The 14,314-nt window shown below is 36.3% G+C and overlaps 1 long non-coding RNA gene across 1 annotated transcript; it reads right to left on the reverse strand.

Annotated features, from left to right (window-relative positions):
* Positions 1–8,801: 8,801 nt before the first annotated feature.
* On the reverse strand, positions 8,802–9,459 carry LOC140181651 (uncharacterized). Its single transcript, XR_011876650.1, has 3 exons — positions 9,384–9,459; positions 9,042–9,291; positions 8,802–8,871 (listed from the first exon to the last, which is right to left on the reverse strand). It is a non-coding gene; the product is annotated as an uncharacterized lncRNA (long non-coding RNA).
* Positions 9,460–14,314: the final 4,855 nt, after the last annotated feature.

Genomic DNA, 14,314 nt, shown 5'->3' on the forward strand with positions numbered 1-14,314 from the left:
CCTAGCATGGAGGAACCCGAAATATTCACATCCACCTCAAACCCAAGTGATGGGAGCTCTGATGAAGGGGATAGTGAAGGTTCCGGTCCCGACCGTCCCTTGCGTATTGTTCGTAGCACGGAGGACCGTGCTAATTTCTAAGTGTGGGGAGGTCGTTCGACCGATCTCCATGGGTAACAATCTCTTCCCTTCAATACCCATGGATTTATCTTTTGCTTAGAAGTTAGTATATTGCATGTGTAGTTAGTTTTGCTTGTAAATACCTTTTGCATGATAGTTAGTTTCTATAGAGTTACTTGGTCAAAACAATAACTTCTTTTCCAAGAAACTATGTTTTGGGTGACCTACCAAAATTCTAAAAAAAATTTTTTGCAGTAAACTTGCTTTAAGAATGTATTTTGGAACATAGTGATTGAGCTAAGAACACAAGCATGAAAGTTTTGAGCCTATTGCATGGTTACATCTTCTAACCATTATTTCCATTCTTGTGTGCATATCTCTCTCTCTATGATTGTGATCCTTACTTTGTCTGATTCTATATGTCCATTGCTTTGTGTATGAATGTATTTACATGATTGAGGCCATCATTTCAATAGTCACTTTTTCCAAATGGCCTTAACCCTTTTATCTACCATTGCTAACCAATTTTGAGCCTATGATAAACCCTCTTTGTTCTTGAAAAGAGCACATCAACAACCCTAAGTGAAAAACCATGAATGTCCTTAAATTTGGATCCTTGATTAGCTTAGGTAAGTTAGGATGCGTATCATTCAAATGGGAGGGTATATTTGGGAATTTAGGTAGATGTAAAGAGGTGTATTGTAGTTTAATTGAAAATTCTAGGATTTGGGAACATACTCATGTATTGAATGATTGAACCATATGCATTGAAAGTTTTTTTTATCACGGAACCCCAAGAAAAAAAAGGGGGGACCAAAAAGAAAAAAAAAAGAGAGAAGAAATTCATATGTGTATATATGAGAATGTATGAAAAAGAAAAAAATATAAGAAATAAAAAAAATATGAAAAAAAGAAAAGAAAAGAGAGAAAGCAATGAAAGGGGACAAAGATGCCCCAAGATAAAGTAATAAAAACAATGCACATGGGATGTGAATTGAAAAGAATGCATGAGTATGCAAAAAGAGTAAAACTCAAGGGTAGCTAGGTAGTGTATTATAGTTGTATAGGTTGTTCTATGTGTCTAGTGGATCCTAGGTTGATCAAGGACTAAAATTTTAAGCCCACTTGGCCATATACATCCTTACCTTCACCCTATCCCCGTTACAACCCATGAATAAGACCTCATGATACTTGTAAGAATGCATTAAGTAATTGTTGATTGTTAGATGAAAGACAAATCTTGGAAAGCATGATTAGGAGAAGATTGAGTGACGAACCCTATACACTTGAGCGAATAGAGCGGATACACTTCCGGTAAGGATTCGATGCTCAACGCTTGTTCCCGGCTTTCACAAGCGTTTGTTTAGCAAGTTATATGCACTCCATGGTGATGTTCAATTTGGTAGGATTCATGAATTACATACTATTTTCACCCTATATGCTCACATGTATTCTTGGAGGATAGATTTACTCTTGACCAAGTAGGTAGAAGATTTTACATTAGTTGCATGCATCCACTTAGATAGTTTGCATTTCATAAACCCTTTCTCATCATGATCTTTGGTCTTTTTATTTTAAGCATGAGGACATGCTTGGTTTAAGTGTGGGGAGATTTAATAAACCCCGATTTTGTGGTTTATCTTGTGCTTATTTTGGGAGATTTTATCAATATTCCTCACACTTATTCGCAAGAAATGCATGGTTTTGTGTTCACTTCCTAATATTGCTCCATAATGGAAAACATGATTATTTTGCCTTAAAATTGCCATATTTTAATCCTCTTCTATTGCCATTCGATACCATGATGTATTTGTTGAGTAATTTCAGGAATTATAGGGTAGGAATAACTTAGAAGAGAGGAAGAAAGTATGTACAAAAAGGGAGGAACATGAAGAATTGAGATCTTGGAAAAAGCAGCATCGGCGCGTCCGCGCACTCCACGCGCACGCGTGGATGAGGTTGGCTGGAAGCGGCGCGCAAGAATGGACGCATCAGCGCGGATCAGAAGATTCCTATCGACACGCACGCGCACTTGGCGCGCCCGCATGGGAAGCTGCACGTGACCTCATTAAAGGAAATCGTGCCTGGCAATTTCTGAGGCTCATGAGGACCAATTTCAAGCTATTTCTATATGGAAAAGACCCAAGGATGCTAGGGGAAAGGGGGGATCAATCATTTTACACTAAGACACAATTTTAGCTAGTTTTTGGTTCTTTTGTTATTCTAGAGACAAAAACCCTTACTCCTCTCTAGATCTAGTTTTAATTTGATCTTCCCTTGTTGATTTGTGAATTGGATCTTGTTAATTACTAGTTTTAATTGTTCAATTTGAATTCCTTAGTATAATTTTGCTTATATCTTTCGATAGTTTATGAATTCTTGTTAATTGTCATTTTATACCATTTCATGAATGTTGTGAATCTTGAATTGTGGATGTTGCGTTGATGATTTCTATGTTTAATTTTGTTGTTTGGATGATTGTATGTTGATAATTGTTAGTGGGTACTTGTAGATTTCAATTTAATTACTATTTTGATCATGTCTTTTGTTAATGCTTACCATGTGTTCGATGAATTGTTTACTTTGATTATGGAGTAGTCTTCTTCACTCTTGGCCTAAGCCAAGGGAATTGGGTAAACTTGAGTCATTAGGTCTTAATGAATTGGTGATTTGAGAACCCTTGTGATCAATTTGATACTCATTGACGCCAACCCACTACTAATCTAATTAGTAGGTAGGTTGGGACTTATGGGTTGATGTGATCAAAGCCATTTGACGTACTTCAAGTCTAGGAGTAGATATTACGTACTTAAGACTTTTGGAAGTAGACTTAATGAGCTTGGTTCCTCATAGTTGTCAAGATATGGTTGTTAGACAAGGATGGTGACCCCAATTCCCATGCCTAGCTAAGAGTTGCTTTTATTATTCATATTTGAAAATCAAAATTCTCAACTATTTGTCTTAGTTATAGTTACTTGTTTAGTTTAGAATAGAATTATGTGGGATGTTACTTGTTCATTGGAATTGCTCATATTTTGCTTAGTTAATTGAATTAGTTTCTTGCAGTTTAAGATTACTTGCTTGTTAAGATTCCTGTTTATTTTCATGCTCATAACTCACAACCCCGGATTTCTAACCAATGTTGAAGCACATGTTTGCCCATTCCTTGTGAGACGACTCGACGTTTGAATACTTCGGTTATTTCTATTGGGGTTGAACTTGTGACAACCAAATCCCTCTTCTAAATTTGATACCCGAGGATTGTTGTTGGTAGAGCTATACTTGCAACGCAATTTTATTGAAGAAAATCTTTACCAATACACCCTTGGGGAACCATCAGGTATATACAAACTTGCATAAAGAAAGCTCATGAAAGCAGGGAACGAGGAATTGAGCATCGAACCCTCACTAGAAGTGTATCCGCTCTAGTCACTCAAGTGTATAGGGTTGATTCACTTAATTCTCTTCTAATCATACTTTCCAAGATTTGTTTTTCATCTAACAATCAACAGTAATTCAATGCATGCATACATGTATCATGATGACTTATCTTTAGGTTGTAATGGGGCTAGGGTAAAAGGTAAGGATATATATATATATATATCGCTAAGTGAGCTTGAAATTCGAATCTTTGATTAACCTAAACTCTCACTAAACACATATAACAACCTATACAATTCTAATACACCACCTAACTACCCATGATTTCCACTTTTTCACATACTCATGCATTCTCTTCAATTCACATTCCATATGTATTGTTATTATTACTTTATTTTGGGGCATTTTTGTCCCCTTTTTATTGGTTACTTTTTCTTTTTCCTATTTTATTTTTTTCTTTTTATATTTTTTTCTTTTTCTTTATCATTTTTTTCTTTTTCTTTATCAATTTTTTCTTTTCAAGCTAAAAATATATACAAGAGCATCAATGCATATGGTTTTAAACATATAATGCATGAGTATGTACCCAATTCCCAAGATCTTCAACAAAAATATAAAAACACACTTTTATCCCAACCAATGTTTCCAAATTTTCCACACTTAAATGATACACACTCTCACTAGCCTAAGCTAATCAAAGATCCAAATTAAAGACATTTATTATTTTTCACTTAGGGGTAGTGATGTGCTACATTAAAGGACAAAAGGGGTTTAGCATAGGCTCAAATTTGGCTAACAAAGGTGGATAAAAGGGTAAGGCCATTTGGGTAAGTGACCTATTTGAAATGAGGTCCTCAATCATATAAATGCATTCATACATTAAATAATGGACATAAAGAATCAAACAAATCAAGGATTGCAATCATAGAAAGAGAACAATGTACACAAGAATGGGAATAAGTGGTTATATGATGTAACCATACAATTGGGCTCAAAACTCACATGCTTATGTGTTCTTAGCTCAAAAATTATGTTCCAAAATTAATTTCTTCAAGCAAGTTCAGCACAAAATATTTTTCTTTTAATTGGTAGGGTACCATAAAACAGTTTCTTGGAAAAGAAATCATCACTCTAACAAAGTAGTCTTAAAAAATGGGTGGAATATGTACAAACCCTTACAAACCCTAACTATTATGCAACCTATCATGTAATGCAACAACTAGCTAATAAAGAAAATTAAAAATTGGTGTTGGAAAAGAAAATTGTTACCCACGGAGGTCGGTCGGACGACCTCCCCACACTTAAAGATTGCACCGTCCTCAGTGCATGCAAAGAAGAGTAAGGTGGATGGGTTGCTACAACTGATGAGCTCCATCAAAAGGTTGTACGGATGAACTTATTTGTCGCCCCATTTAGAAGCTTTTCCTTAAGAAGGGAGCCAGCCTAAAAGGAGAGAAAAAGAAAGAAGAATAAGCCCACAAGCAAAGATCTCAAAGCAAATAGAATGTAGGTAGCGCTAATGCCAAATAAGAGTAAGGTTCTCAACTACATGGTAGCTACAACATGTAAGCGAGAAAACAATATAAGCAAAGGGCATGTCAACTAATACTTGATGTAAGAGTAAAGTCAAAGCATAAGTAAATGACATGAAAAGAACACTCAGAAGCATCAAGTTCAAATAGGAAAAAGTGGGTCATGAAAGGCAATATGCGTTCATATCAATGCACAAAGGATGCAAGAGTCATCAAAGATTAAGCATTGACCTAAAAATTTCATCACCTAATCAATACCAAACAAGTCAAGAGCACTAAAATGATCCAAGAAATTTTCAACAATTGAGAAGGAAAATTCAACACCAATATTAAAATAAGAAACTTAGAAAAGAAAATAAGAATAAGCTACAAAAACAAAATTAAAATGCAATGAACGAAAATAAGCAAATGCAACATACAAAAGAAATTGAAAAGAAAATAAGAAAAATGAGAAGTGGAAATTTGAAGAAAGAGAAAAGAAGAAGGTAAGAAAGGAAGAAGAAAGAAGAAGAAACAGGGAGCAAAGGCGACGCGCACGCATGGGCCACGCGTGCGCGTGAAAAGCAAGGTAGGCAAGTGACGCGTAAGCGTCCCCCACGCGTACGCGTGAGATGCAGAAAAGAGAGGGCGACGCGTACGTGTCAGTCACGCGTACGCATGGGCGTCAATCGTGCTCTCAGCACAAAAGCAGCACCACTCCAGCGCAACTCTCTGGTTTTTGTACCAGGAGGCCCAACATCAGCTTTTCGACGCGTACGTATCGCTCATGCCCACATGTGGGTGTGCGAAAAATACCAGTGATGCATACACGTCGTCCACGCCCACGCATGGAACACCCTTTTTTTCTTACATAAAAAATAGGAATATGGCACTCTCCTACCCTATTTACACTCTAAACCAACCAAAATTTAAATTTAACTAAAAATCTTTTAGTTTTTGAAAATTTTTTTCAAATACAATGTAAACAAAACTTGCACTTCAAGCAAAATGTAATTCAAAAACACCTATTCTAATCAAAACATGAATTTAATAAGCATCCAAGCAATCAAAGCAATATGTACAAGAGTATAGAAAATAAGAAAAACTACCTACAATGGCAACTCAATTCATCCATTGATTATATCTACAAGAGAATGGAAAGAGTTTACCATGGTGGGGTGTCTCCCACCTAGCACTTTTATTTATTGTCCTTAAGTTGGACAATTGGGAGGCTCCTTGTCAAGGTGGTTTATGCTTAAACTCTTCCTTGAATCCCCACCAATTTTTGCATTTCCAATAGCCTTCGGGATCCCAAATTATGCATGCCACTCTTTCAAGAAATCTCAAGCAAGTAGTGAAACCCCAAGATTGATTATCGTTGATGTGGATTCTGGGGTCCTATACTTTGTTTGTCAACACCCTTTTCTCTTGATCTTCATGCTTCCAATTGGGTGACAACATTATTGAATTCTCCTTAGAGTTCGTATTCCTCATCCTAAATCCATTGAGTTGAGCTTCACTCCACTTTTGGACCCCAAAAATTGAGCTTCCTTCCACTATGCACCTTGATTCTTGTTGCCAACCAACATCCAACTCTTTCTTACTTGCCAACCCACAAGAACTCTAAGTTGACTATCCGTTTCTAACAAAGCATATTGGTATAGGCCAAGGAAATTAAAGGATGAGATGGTTACCCACTCAATTTGTAATTTGGATGGTAACTTATCAAGGAAGGCATCCGATGGCTTTGATAATGTAAGCTCCACTTCCTTTGACTCTTCTTTGATGACTTCCACCTCTTGACAACTTTCCTCAACTTCCCCTTGCTTGTCTACTTCTTCCAACTCTCCTTATTGATCAAAATATGTATTGGAGGTTGTGCACATTCCTCCTCAATATCAGTTTCACATCCAATGGAAGAAGCTTCAACAAGATCGCCAATGTCACTTGGTGTAGAGTTGTCTTCTATGATGGAACTTGCCTCTTGCTCAACCTCCCCTAAATCTTCAACTATTTCTTCTTTTTCAAGGCTCTCTTCCTCCCCACTTGTTGTAAGACATACCACATCTCCTTGTCCTCATATTGAGATTCTAAAATCTCCTTCATGCTCCACTCTTCGGTTGATTTTTTACATTCATCCATGGAGATGCTTTGTGTACGGTATGAATTCCATGAGTCTAAGTTAGCTTTAATTTTGGCAAGGTTAGCCTCGATATCTTCGTACGTCTTTTGGGCTTTCTCTTACTCCTTTTGATAGATGATTGCTTGAAGCCGGTCCATTGCTTCCTTGAGACGATCCCTAAAAATAAACTGAAGTATTTAAACCTCGGGTCGTCTTACAAGGAATTGTAATGAAGTGCTCAATTATTGGCTATGAAGGAACAAGGGGGGTTTGATTTGGTAATTAACAAAAAAATGTAAATAGCAAGAAAGTAAATGACAATTAACTAAATAAGAAAATGCAAAGAACTCTTGGCTAAGGCATGGGAATTGAGATCGCCATCCTTGTCTACAAACCATGTATTGACAATTATGAGGGACCAACCCATCAAGTCTACTTCTATGCTTGAAGTACGTCAAATAGGCTTGATCAACATCAACGATAAGTTCCAACCTAGCTATTAATTAGCTTAATAGTAGGTTAGTCTCAATGGACATAAAATTGACCACTAAGGGTTCTCAAATCATCAATTCAATGAGACCTTAATGACTCAAGGTCACTCAATTTCCTTAGCCTAGGCCAAGAGTATAGAAAACTACTCTAAAACTAATGAAAACATTTTAAAAAATACCTAGAGTGTAATAAAATTAAACATCACAAAATTCAAGGACTAATGAAAACTATAACTAACATAAGCAAAAATTCAACAATTGCAATTAAGATAAACAATAAAAGACATGGAAACATGAAACTGCATTAAAATGGAATCAAAATCTACAAGAGAGTTCATGAACTAAAATTGGAAAAATAAAGAAATTAACAAGAGAAGTAAATGAACCAAGGTGCTAGAACAAATAAAAGTAAAGGAAAACTAAAATGAAACAAGATTAACATATAGATCTAAAAGGAATTGAAATAAGAACCCTAAAATCTAGAGAGAGGAGAGAGTCTCTCTCTCTCTCTCTAGAATTCTACCCTAAAACATGATGAAAACTCTATACTATGACTACTCCTCCCTATTCCCTTGCAATCCTTGGGTTCAAAAACATCAGAAATGAGTTGGATTTGGGCCTCCTTGAGCTCAGAAATTGCCCCCAGCGTATTACCTTTACTGGAGTCACGTGCCGCTTGTCACGCGTACGCGTCATTGGCAAAATTTCTCTTCACGCGTGCAAGTGGTGACGCGTGCGCGTCGCTAGCAAATCTCCTTCTCACGCGTATGCGTGATTGACGCATGCGCGTGGCCTTGTGTTCAGCAAATCCTCAATTCTTCATGAATTCTTCATTTTTGCATGCTTTTTCTTCATTCCTTCAACCCAATCTTTGCCTTCTAATCCTGAAATCACTTAAGAAACATATCAAGGCATCAAATGGAATTAAATTGAATTAAAATTAGCGATTTAAGAGCCTAAAAAGTATGTTTTACTCTTAAACACAAATTAGGAGAAATTCACAAAACCATGCTATTTCATTGAATAAATGTGAGAAAAGTTGATAAAATCTCCTAAATTCAACACAAGATAAACCACAAAATTGGGGTTTATCACGGAGTTCGGGAGAAGGAGATTTAAATCGAAATAAAATAGTTGATTATGTACAAGGCCAAGTAAGTAAGGGCATGCAAGAAAGGAGCACAATTGAATATACCTCATCAACAGAATGAATGTTACGCTGGTCAACAGTATACATCAGAACATCCTGTTAAAAGATAAAAAAGGATAAAATAAATTAAAAAGCGAAACATTTCCTCTTACATTGAATCATTTCAATAATGAAATTTTGAGAAATCACTCTCCTTATTTAGTAGTAGAAACCATTTGACCAGAAAAGAAAACACAAGTGGTAGTAGTGAAAGAGTATAAACTCACTCCAGCCATTGGCATAATTGACATTGGCTGGCCATCCTGGAAATGAAGGAGTCCACCATTGAAATCCTTGCCATAATTATTTAAATAGCACACCACCTTTGATGAACCAAAATTGTCAGCAACAGTATTAAATAAAATTCAATAAAAGAGAGGAGTAATGGAAAGTGGAATCCTGACTACAAAGTGTCGCTGTTTGAGGTAGGATTTGTTATCATCACTATGACACCCAATGCTTGCACCTCTGCTCCAGCTGTTTGATGATTTATAAATACAATAAGGTAAAGATTGTAAAAAAAGTAACAACCAACAAGCAATTGATGGTCCTTAAGATAGAGTGGTAACCTGATTAGAGCGGTGAATAACAAAGAGCTCGTATTGACAGTTGAAAAACTCCTCTAACTTGTCTTTCAACCTTTCTGTGAAGAAATTTGATTGAGGTTAGAAATTTCAATAGAGGGAAAGATGATAAGAAAAAAAAAGAGAGTACCTCAGATAGGAATGAAGGGAATGAGGAAGTGGTAAGAGTTTATGGCAATGAGATGGGAGAGAGTGGTTGAGAAGACATTGGGTCTATAACCAACCGTGCTGCTACTCTTGTGTATGAATTCCAGCTCCTGACAATGGAATAAATCAAGGGAAGGGAAGGGAAGAAGCGAACAAGAAAATCTGAAAAAGGAACCTAACCTTGCATTCTTCAGGGGAGAGGATAAGCAGAATGAGATTCTTATGGAAGAGATGAGATGAGATGAGTGATCAAGATACCTTTTTAGTTAGACCATGAGCTGACATAACATCATACATCTTGTGCATAAGTATTTCTTCTTCGACCTATTAATTAGAACTCTATAACTTAGTGATGAATTAGTGTTGATACATGCCACCAGAAATTAGTATCACAATCCCAATAGATACCAGAAAGTACTTTCTCTCTTACAAACATCACATTTGTTATTTGTTACTGAAAAATGCATCAAACTAGGACTATCTAAATGAAGAATGTAATTTCTATTTCAAAGAGAATAGCTAAAATAGTAAAAAAACACAAATTAAATTAGAGACAGGAAATTCAGGGGTATTGCGAAGCAAAGAACCTGAAGTTTTTTGCAATTCATGGAGCATTGATTTGTAGGCTTCCATAAGGATATATCAACACTGATTGTATCGCCACCAAGTTACTAAATAATCGCAAAAGTAACAAGCCAAATCCGAAATCAGAGAAGTAATCAATCAAACTAAATTAATGTAGAGGAAATCACAAAATTAACAAAAAGAAGCTTCCATAGGAATGCACAAAAGAAAGCAGATGGAGATCTCAAAAGTTACCGTGTCGTGATCTCAGGAGACGCGCCGAAGGAATAGCTCCTCCTTCGACAATCACCACTTTCTCTGCAAGACACAACCACCGAAGGATTTACACCAAGAGACATGCACGACCGAATTTACCAAAAAACCAAAATGAAAGGAGAAACACGCTAGGAGATCGAGGAAGAGGAACGGAGGATTTACCGTTTTAGCAAGATCGGTGAGCGCGTGAGTGGCGCGCTTGGCGGCGGCTCGATCTGACTCCTTCCATGAGAAAGAACTTGTAAATTCAATATTTTGGAAATTGAAAAACAAAGACAAATTATATAGACGTCGTTATAAAAAAACATTCATAAATTCTAAGTAGAAAGAGAAAAAGGAAAACACAAATGAGAACCAAAAAGAAAGAAAGAAAAACAAATAAAATATGTGAGAGAAAGAAAGAGATAAGAAATATTATGACTTAACTCTTAAGTGTTGATATTGTTATGCTCTCTATCAGGTGTTTATAGTGATTTTTTTCTCCCAAGAACTTACTAGTAATAAGACTTTGTGCTTATAAAAATTTTGATAAATATATGTGCCCATTACTTTGCTGAAATGACATAAGCCTAGTAGTCAGCAACAAGTAATCAACTGTACTATCTTATAGCAGATTCACTTAATGGGAAATATATTTCTACTTCTTTTTATACATTATTTCATATTAAAAAAAATGAAAGAATAGTCTTGTATGTCAATTGAATCCTGTCTCAAAACCATTTCAAGTCACAAAAGACTAACTAGGATATATAAAGTCAACATAATTTCAATCTCGAACATGTTCATTGCTACTTCATTAAGTCACACCAATTAAAAAGATACATCATTCAAGCCGAGTATATCAATTACATGCCAATTGTTCAATAAACCAGATCCACTAAATGTCCATAAAATTCAGATGTATCTAACAAGATCAAATTAACAAGTCCAAACAACATGACTCAAAAGACCCCATTCTCTTCTGGTGTTTTATTGAGGTCAAGAGTAAGCATTGGAGCATTGTTTACAATAGAAACAACCTCCTCAAAACTATCGTCTTCATAACGTCTTCTTCCTGCGTCGAGTCTTGAACCACCTCCCCTGTTTCTTCTGGAGTCTTTCGAGTATTCTCTTGAGATAAACCTGAAATTTACATCAGCACCAAGTAAATCCAATGTGTTACCAATTGTCCAAAAAAAAGGTTAAGCATAACACTGTAGATTTATAGTTTGGCTTACAGTCTCAAAGTCGTGCAAGCTTTCTCTCTATAAGAATGAATTCCTCTCGAAACGTAATATCAAGTTCAACAGAAAGAGGATTCTCATAGCGTGTCTGCACAATGTCCAACAATACATATATAAGTATTGTTATGTTATTGTCTAACTTACAATAATGGTATCACAATTCTTGATATTTATTACATTAATAAATATTAGATTAATTGAAAGTACTTTTAACAAATGAAAGTACTTTTAGCACTAATCTTACATTTCAATCAATATACATCAATTGCAAAAGACCGACCTTTCGAGTAACACTTAGACATTATATTCAACAGTGATAGTGTCGAGTGTTAAGAACACAAATCTTACCTTCACCTCCTCCAGCATAGAATAAAATAGGATACTGGACAATGATATAAAATGATAAAACAGAGAATTTTATCAAAGGTGATATCGATTTACTGAATGAATATTATTGAATTGAGTTTGTTACAATACATGCAGGTCTTGGCATATATAGACTAGAGATTAGAGAAGCCATGCAACAGAATTTCCAATAATAGAGCCACCGTGTAATTGGATCCGTAGGCTTGTATGTTCAGTCTAAGTTTTAATTTAGGTGATTAATTATTAATAATTAATTACTAATTTATGGTGTTGACCATTGCTACAAAGTCCTCTATTATATGTCATCAAGACATCAACCCATGAGTTGTCAAATATTTTCAAGACTTATAACCCAAAAAAATAGAATTAGAGGTACAATGTATCTGCAGCCAAATCAACTAAAGGCTTAAGACTTAAAATGATTAATTAATAGTATATGAACAAAGTAAAACACTTTCTCTCTGTTTATTTTCAATCTCTCTCATCTAATGTTATTATTTTATACAACAATACAATGTAGTTTTTTTTACGAGTTCAATCCTGGTATAATGATATAATTACCTAATAAGAAAATTCAGATAATTTACAATGCAATGGAAATTAAAGTCCCATTATATCAGTAGAGGTTCTATAGAGAGAGAAATGATGATTTCTGTACTTGTTTTTGATTCCTTTTATATACATACTATTCAGCACCCTTGATTCCCATCAATTGGAGGTCTTTTCTTGCCTTAAGGTGGTCTTTAGATTTACCTTTCTCGTTCAGTATGGTGAAAACTATGTTGTCGCACACATTCTTCTCTATGTGCATCACATAAAGATTGTGACGCAATCCACTATTTTCCTAGTATGGGAGCTCAAGAATATACTCCTCTTCTTCCAAGGAGACTCGTCTTGTACGGCGGTTTGATATCCACGTGTTCTTTTTCCAGTAACCGATTGCACCTTGCCAAGGTGGACATGCACATCCTGTAGTTGTCGCGCAATGTCTCTACCAGAGAGTTTGACAGGTGGACCTCTATCCTCGATCTTTCCATCAAATCTATCCCGGTCCTTTCTATATCTGTGGTTAGGATTCAAAAAATGACGATGACCCATGAAACACCATTTTTGACTGTGTGTGAGCTGGTTAGTCTCAGCATCCAAATTGCATACAGGACAAGCTCTCCCACCATACGTGTTCCACCCAGACAAGTTGCCCAAGCCTAGAAAATCACTGACTGTCCACATTAACGCCGCATACATCTTGAAAGTTTTTTTTCTCGTAAGCACCGTACGTTTCAACACCAACCCACAACTGCTTCAACTCATCGATCAAGGGCTGTAAGTAAACATCTATATCATTTCCAAGCATTTTATGCCCAGGAATAATCCTGGAGAGGATAAAAGAGGTGGGTTTCATGCAAATCCAAGAGGGTAGGTTGTACGGAATAAGAACCACAGGCCAAATTTGGTACTTCGAGCTCATGCTTCCATAAGGGTTAAAGCCATCGCTAGCCAAGGCTAAACAAACACTACGCGGATCGCCGGAGAAGTCGAAATAAGTTCTGTCAAATGCCTTCCATGCCTCGCCGTCCCGTGGATGCCGATAAATACCATTAGAGCTATGACCTCTCTTATGCCAAGCATGTTAGTGGCTGTCTTACTGACATGTATAACCGCAGCAAATGTGGAATAAGGGGAAGAAGTAAAGAGTCTTTGCCGCTTGCGATTTTTCATCTTCTTAACAACCCTGTTGATCCTCACTCTGGAGTTCTTATTAGTCTTTTGCTTCCATCTCGATGTCCCACATCGCTTGCATTTAGACAGCTCTTGGTCGCTGCCCCTGGTATAGCATGCAGTCATTTGGACATGCATCTATCATTTTGTATGTGATATCGAGCTTTCTTATGATCCTCTTGGCATTGTGCATAGTGCTCGGAATCTTTGCATGCTCAAAGGCATCCGCCAGCAACTCCAATATCATTTCAAAGGCATTGTCGCTCACTCTACACATGGACTTTATATGATAGAGTCGTACCAAGAAAGACAGCTTAGAGAACTTTGAATATCCCGGGTATAGCTCCTGTGCTCCATCTTCGAGCAGGTCATACAAGTTGCGGGCCTCGCAACTACTTTCATTTGATAAGTATGGCAACTCTTCCCGATCCCCGCTAACATGTTCATTAATGAGCGGATATTTTATACGCTTTTTGGGGTTAATTTCATATAGTTTTAGTATGTTTTTGTTAGTTTTTAGTTTATTTTCATTAGTTTCTAGGCAAAATTCATATTTCTGGACTTTACTATGAGTTTGTGTATTTTTCTGTAATTTCAGGTATTTTCTGGCTAAAATTGAGG

Source organism: Arachis hypogaea, chromosome 18 (genome assembly GCF_003086295.3).
Source record: "Arachis hypogaea cultivar Tifrunner chromosome 18, arahy.Tifrunner.gnm2.J5K5, whole genome shotgun sequence".
In the NCBI taxonomy this organism is placed as follows: Eukaryota; Viridiplantae; Streptophyta; class Magnoliopsida; order Fabales; family Fabaceae; genus Arachis; species Arachis hypogaea.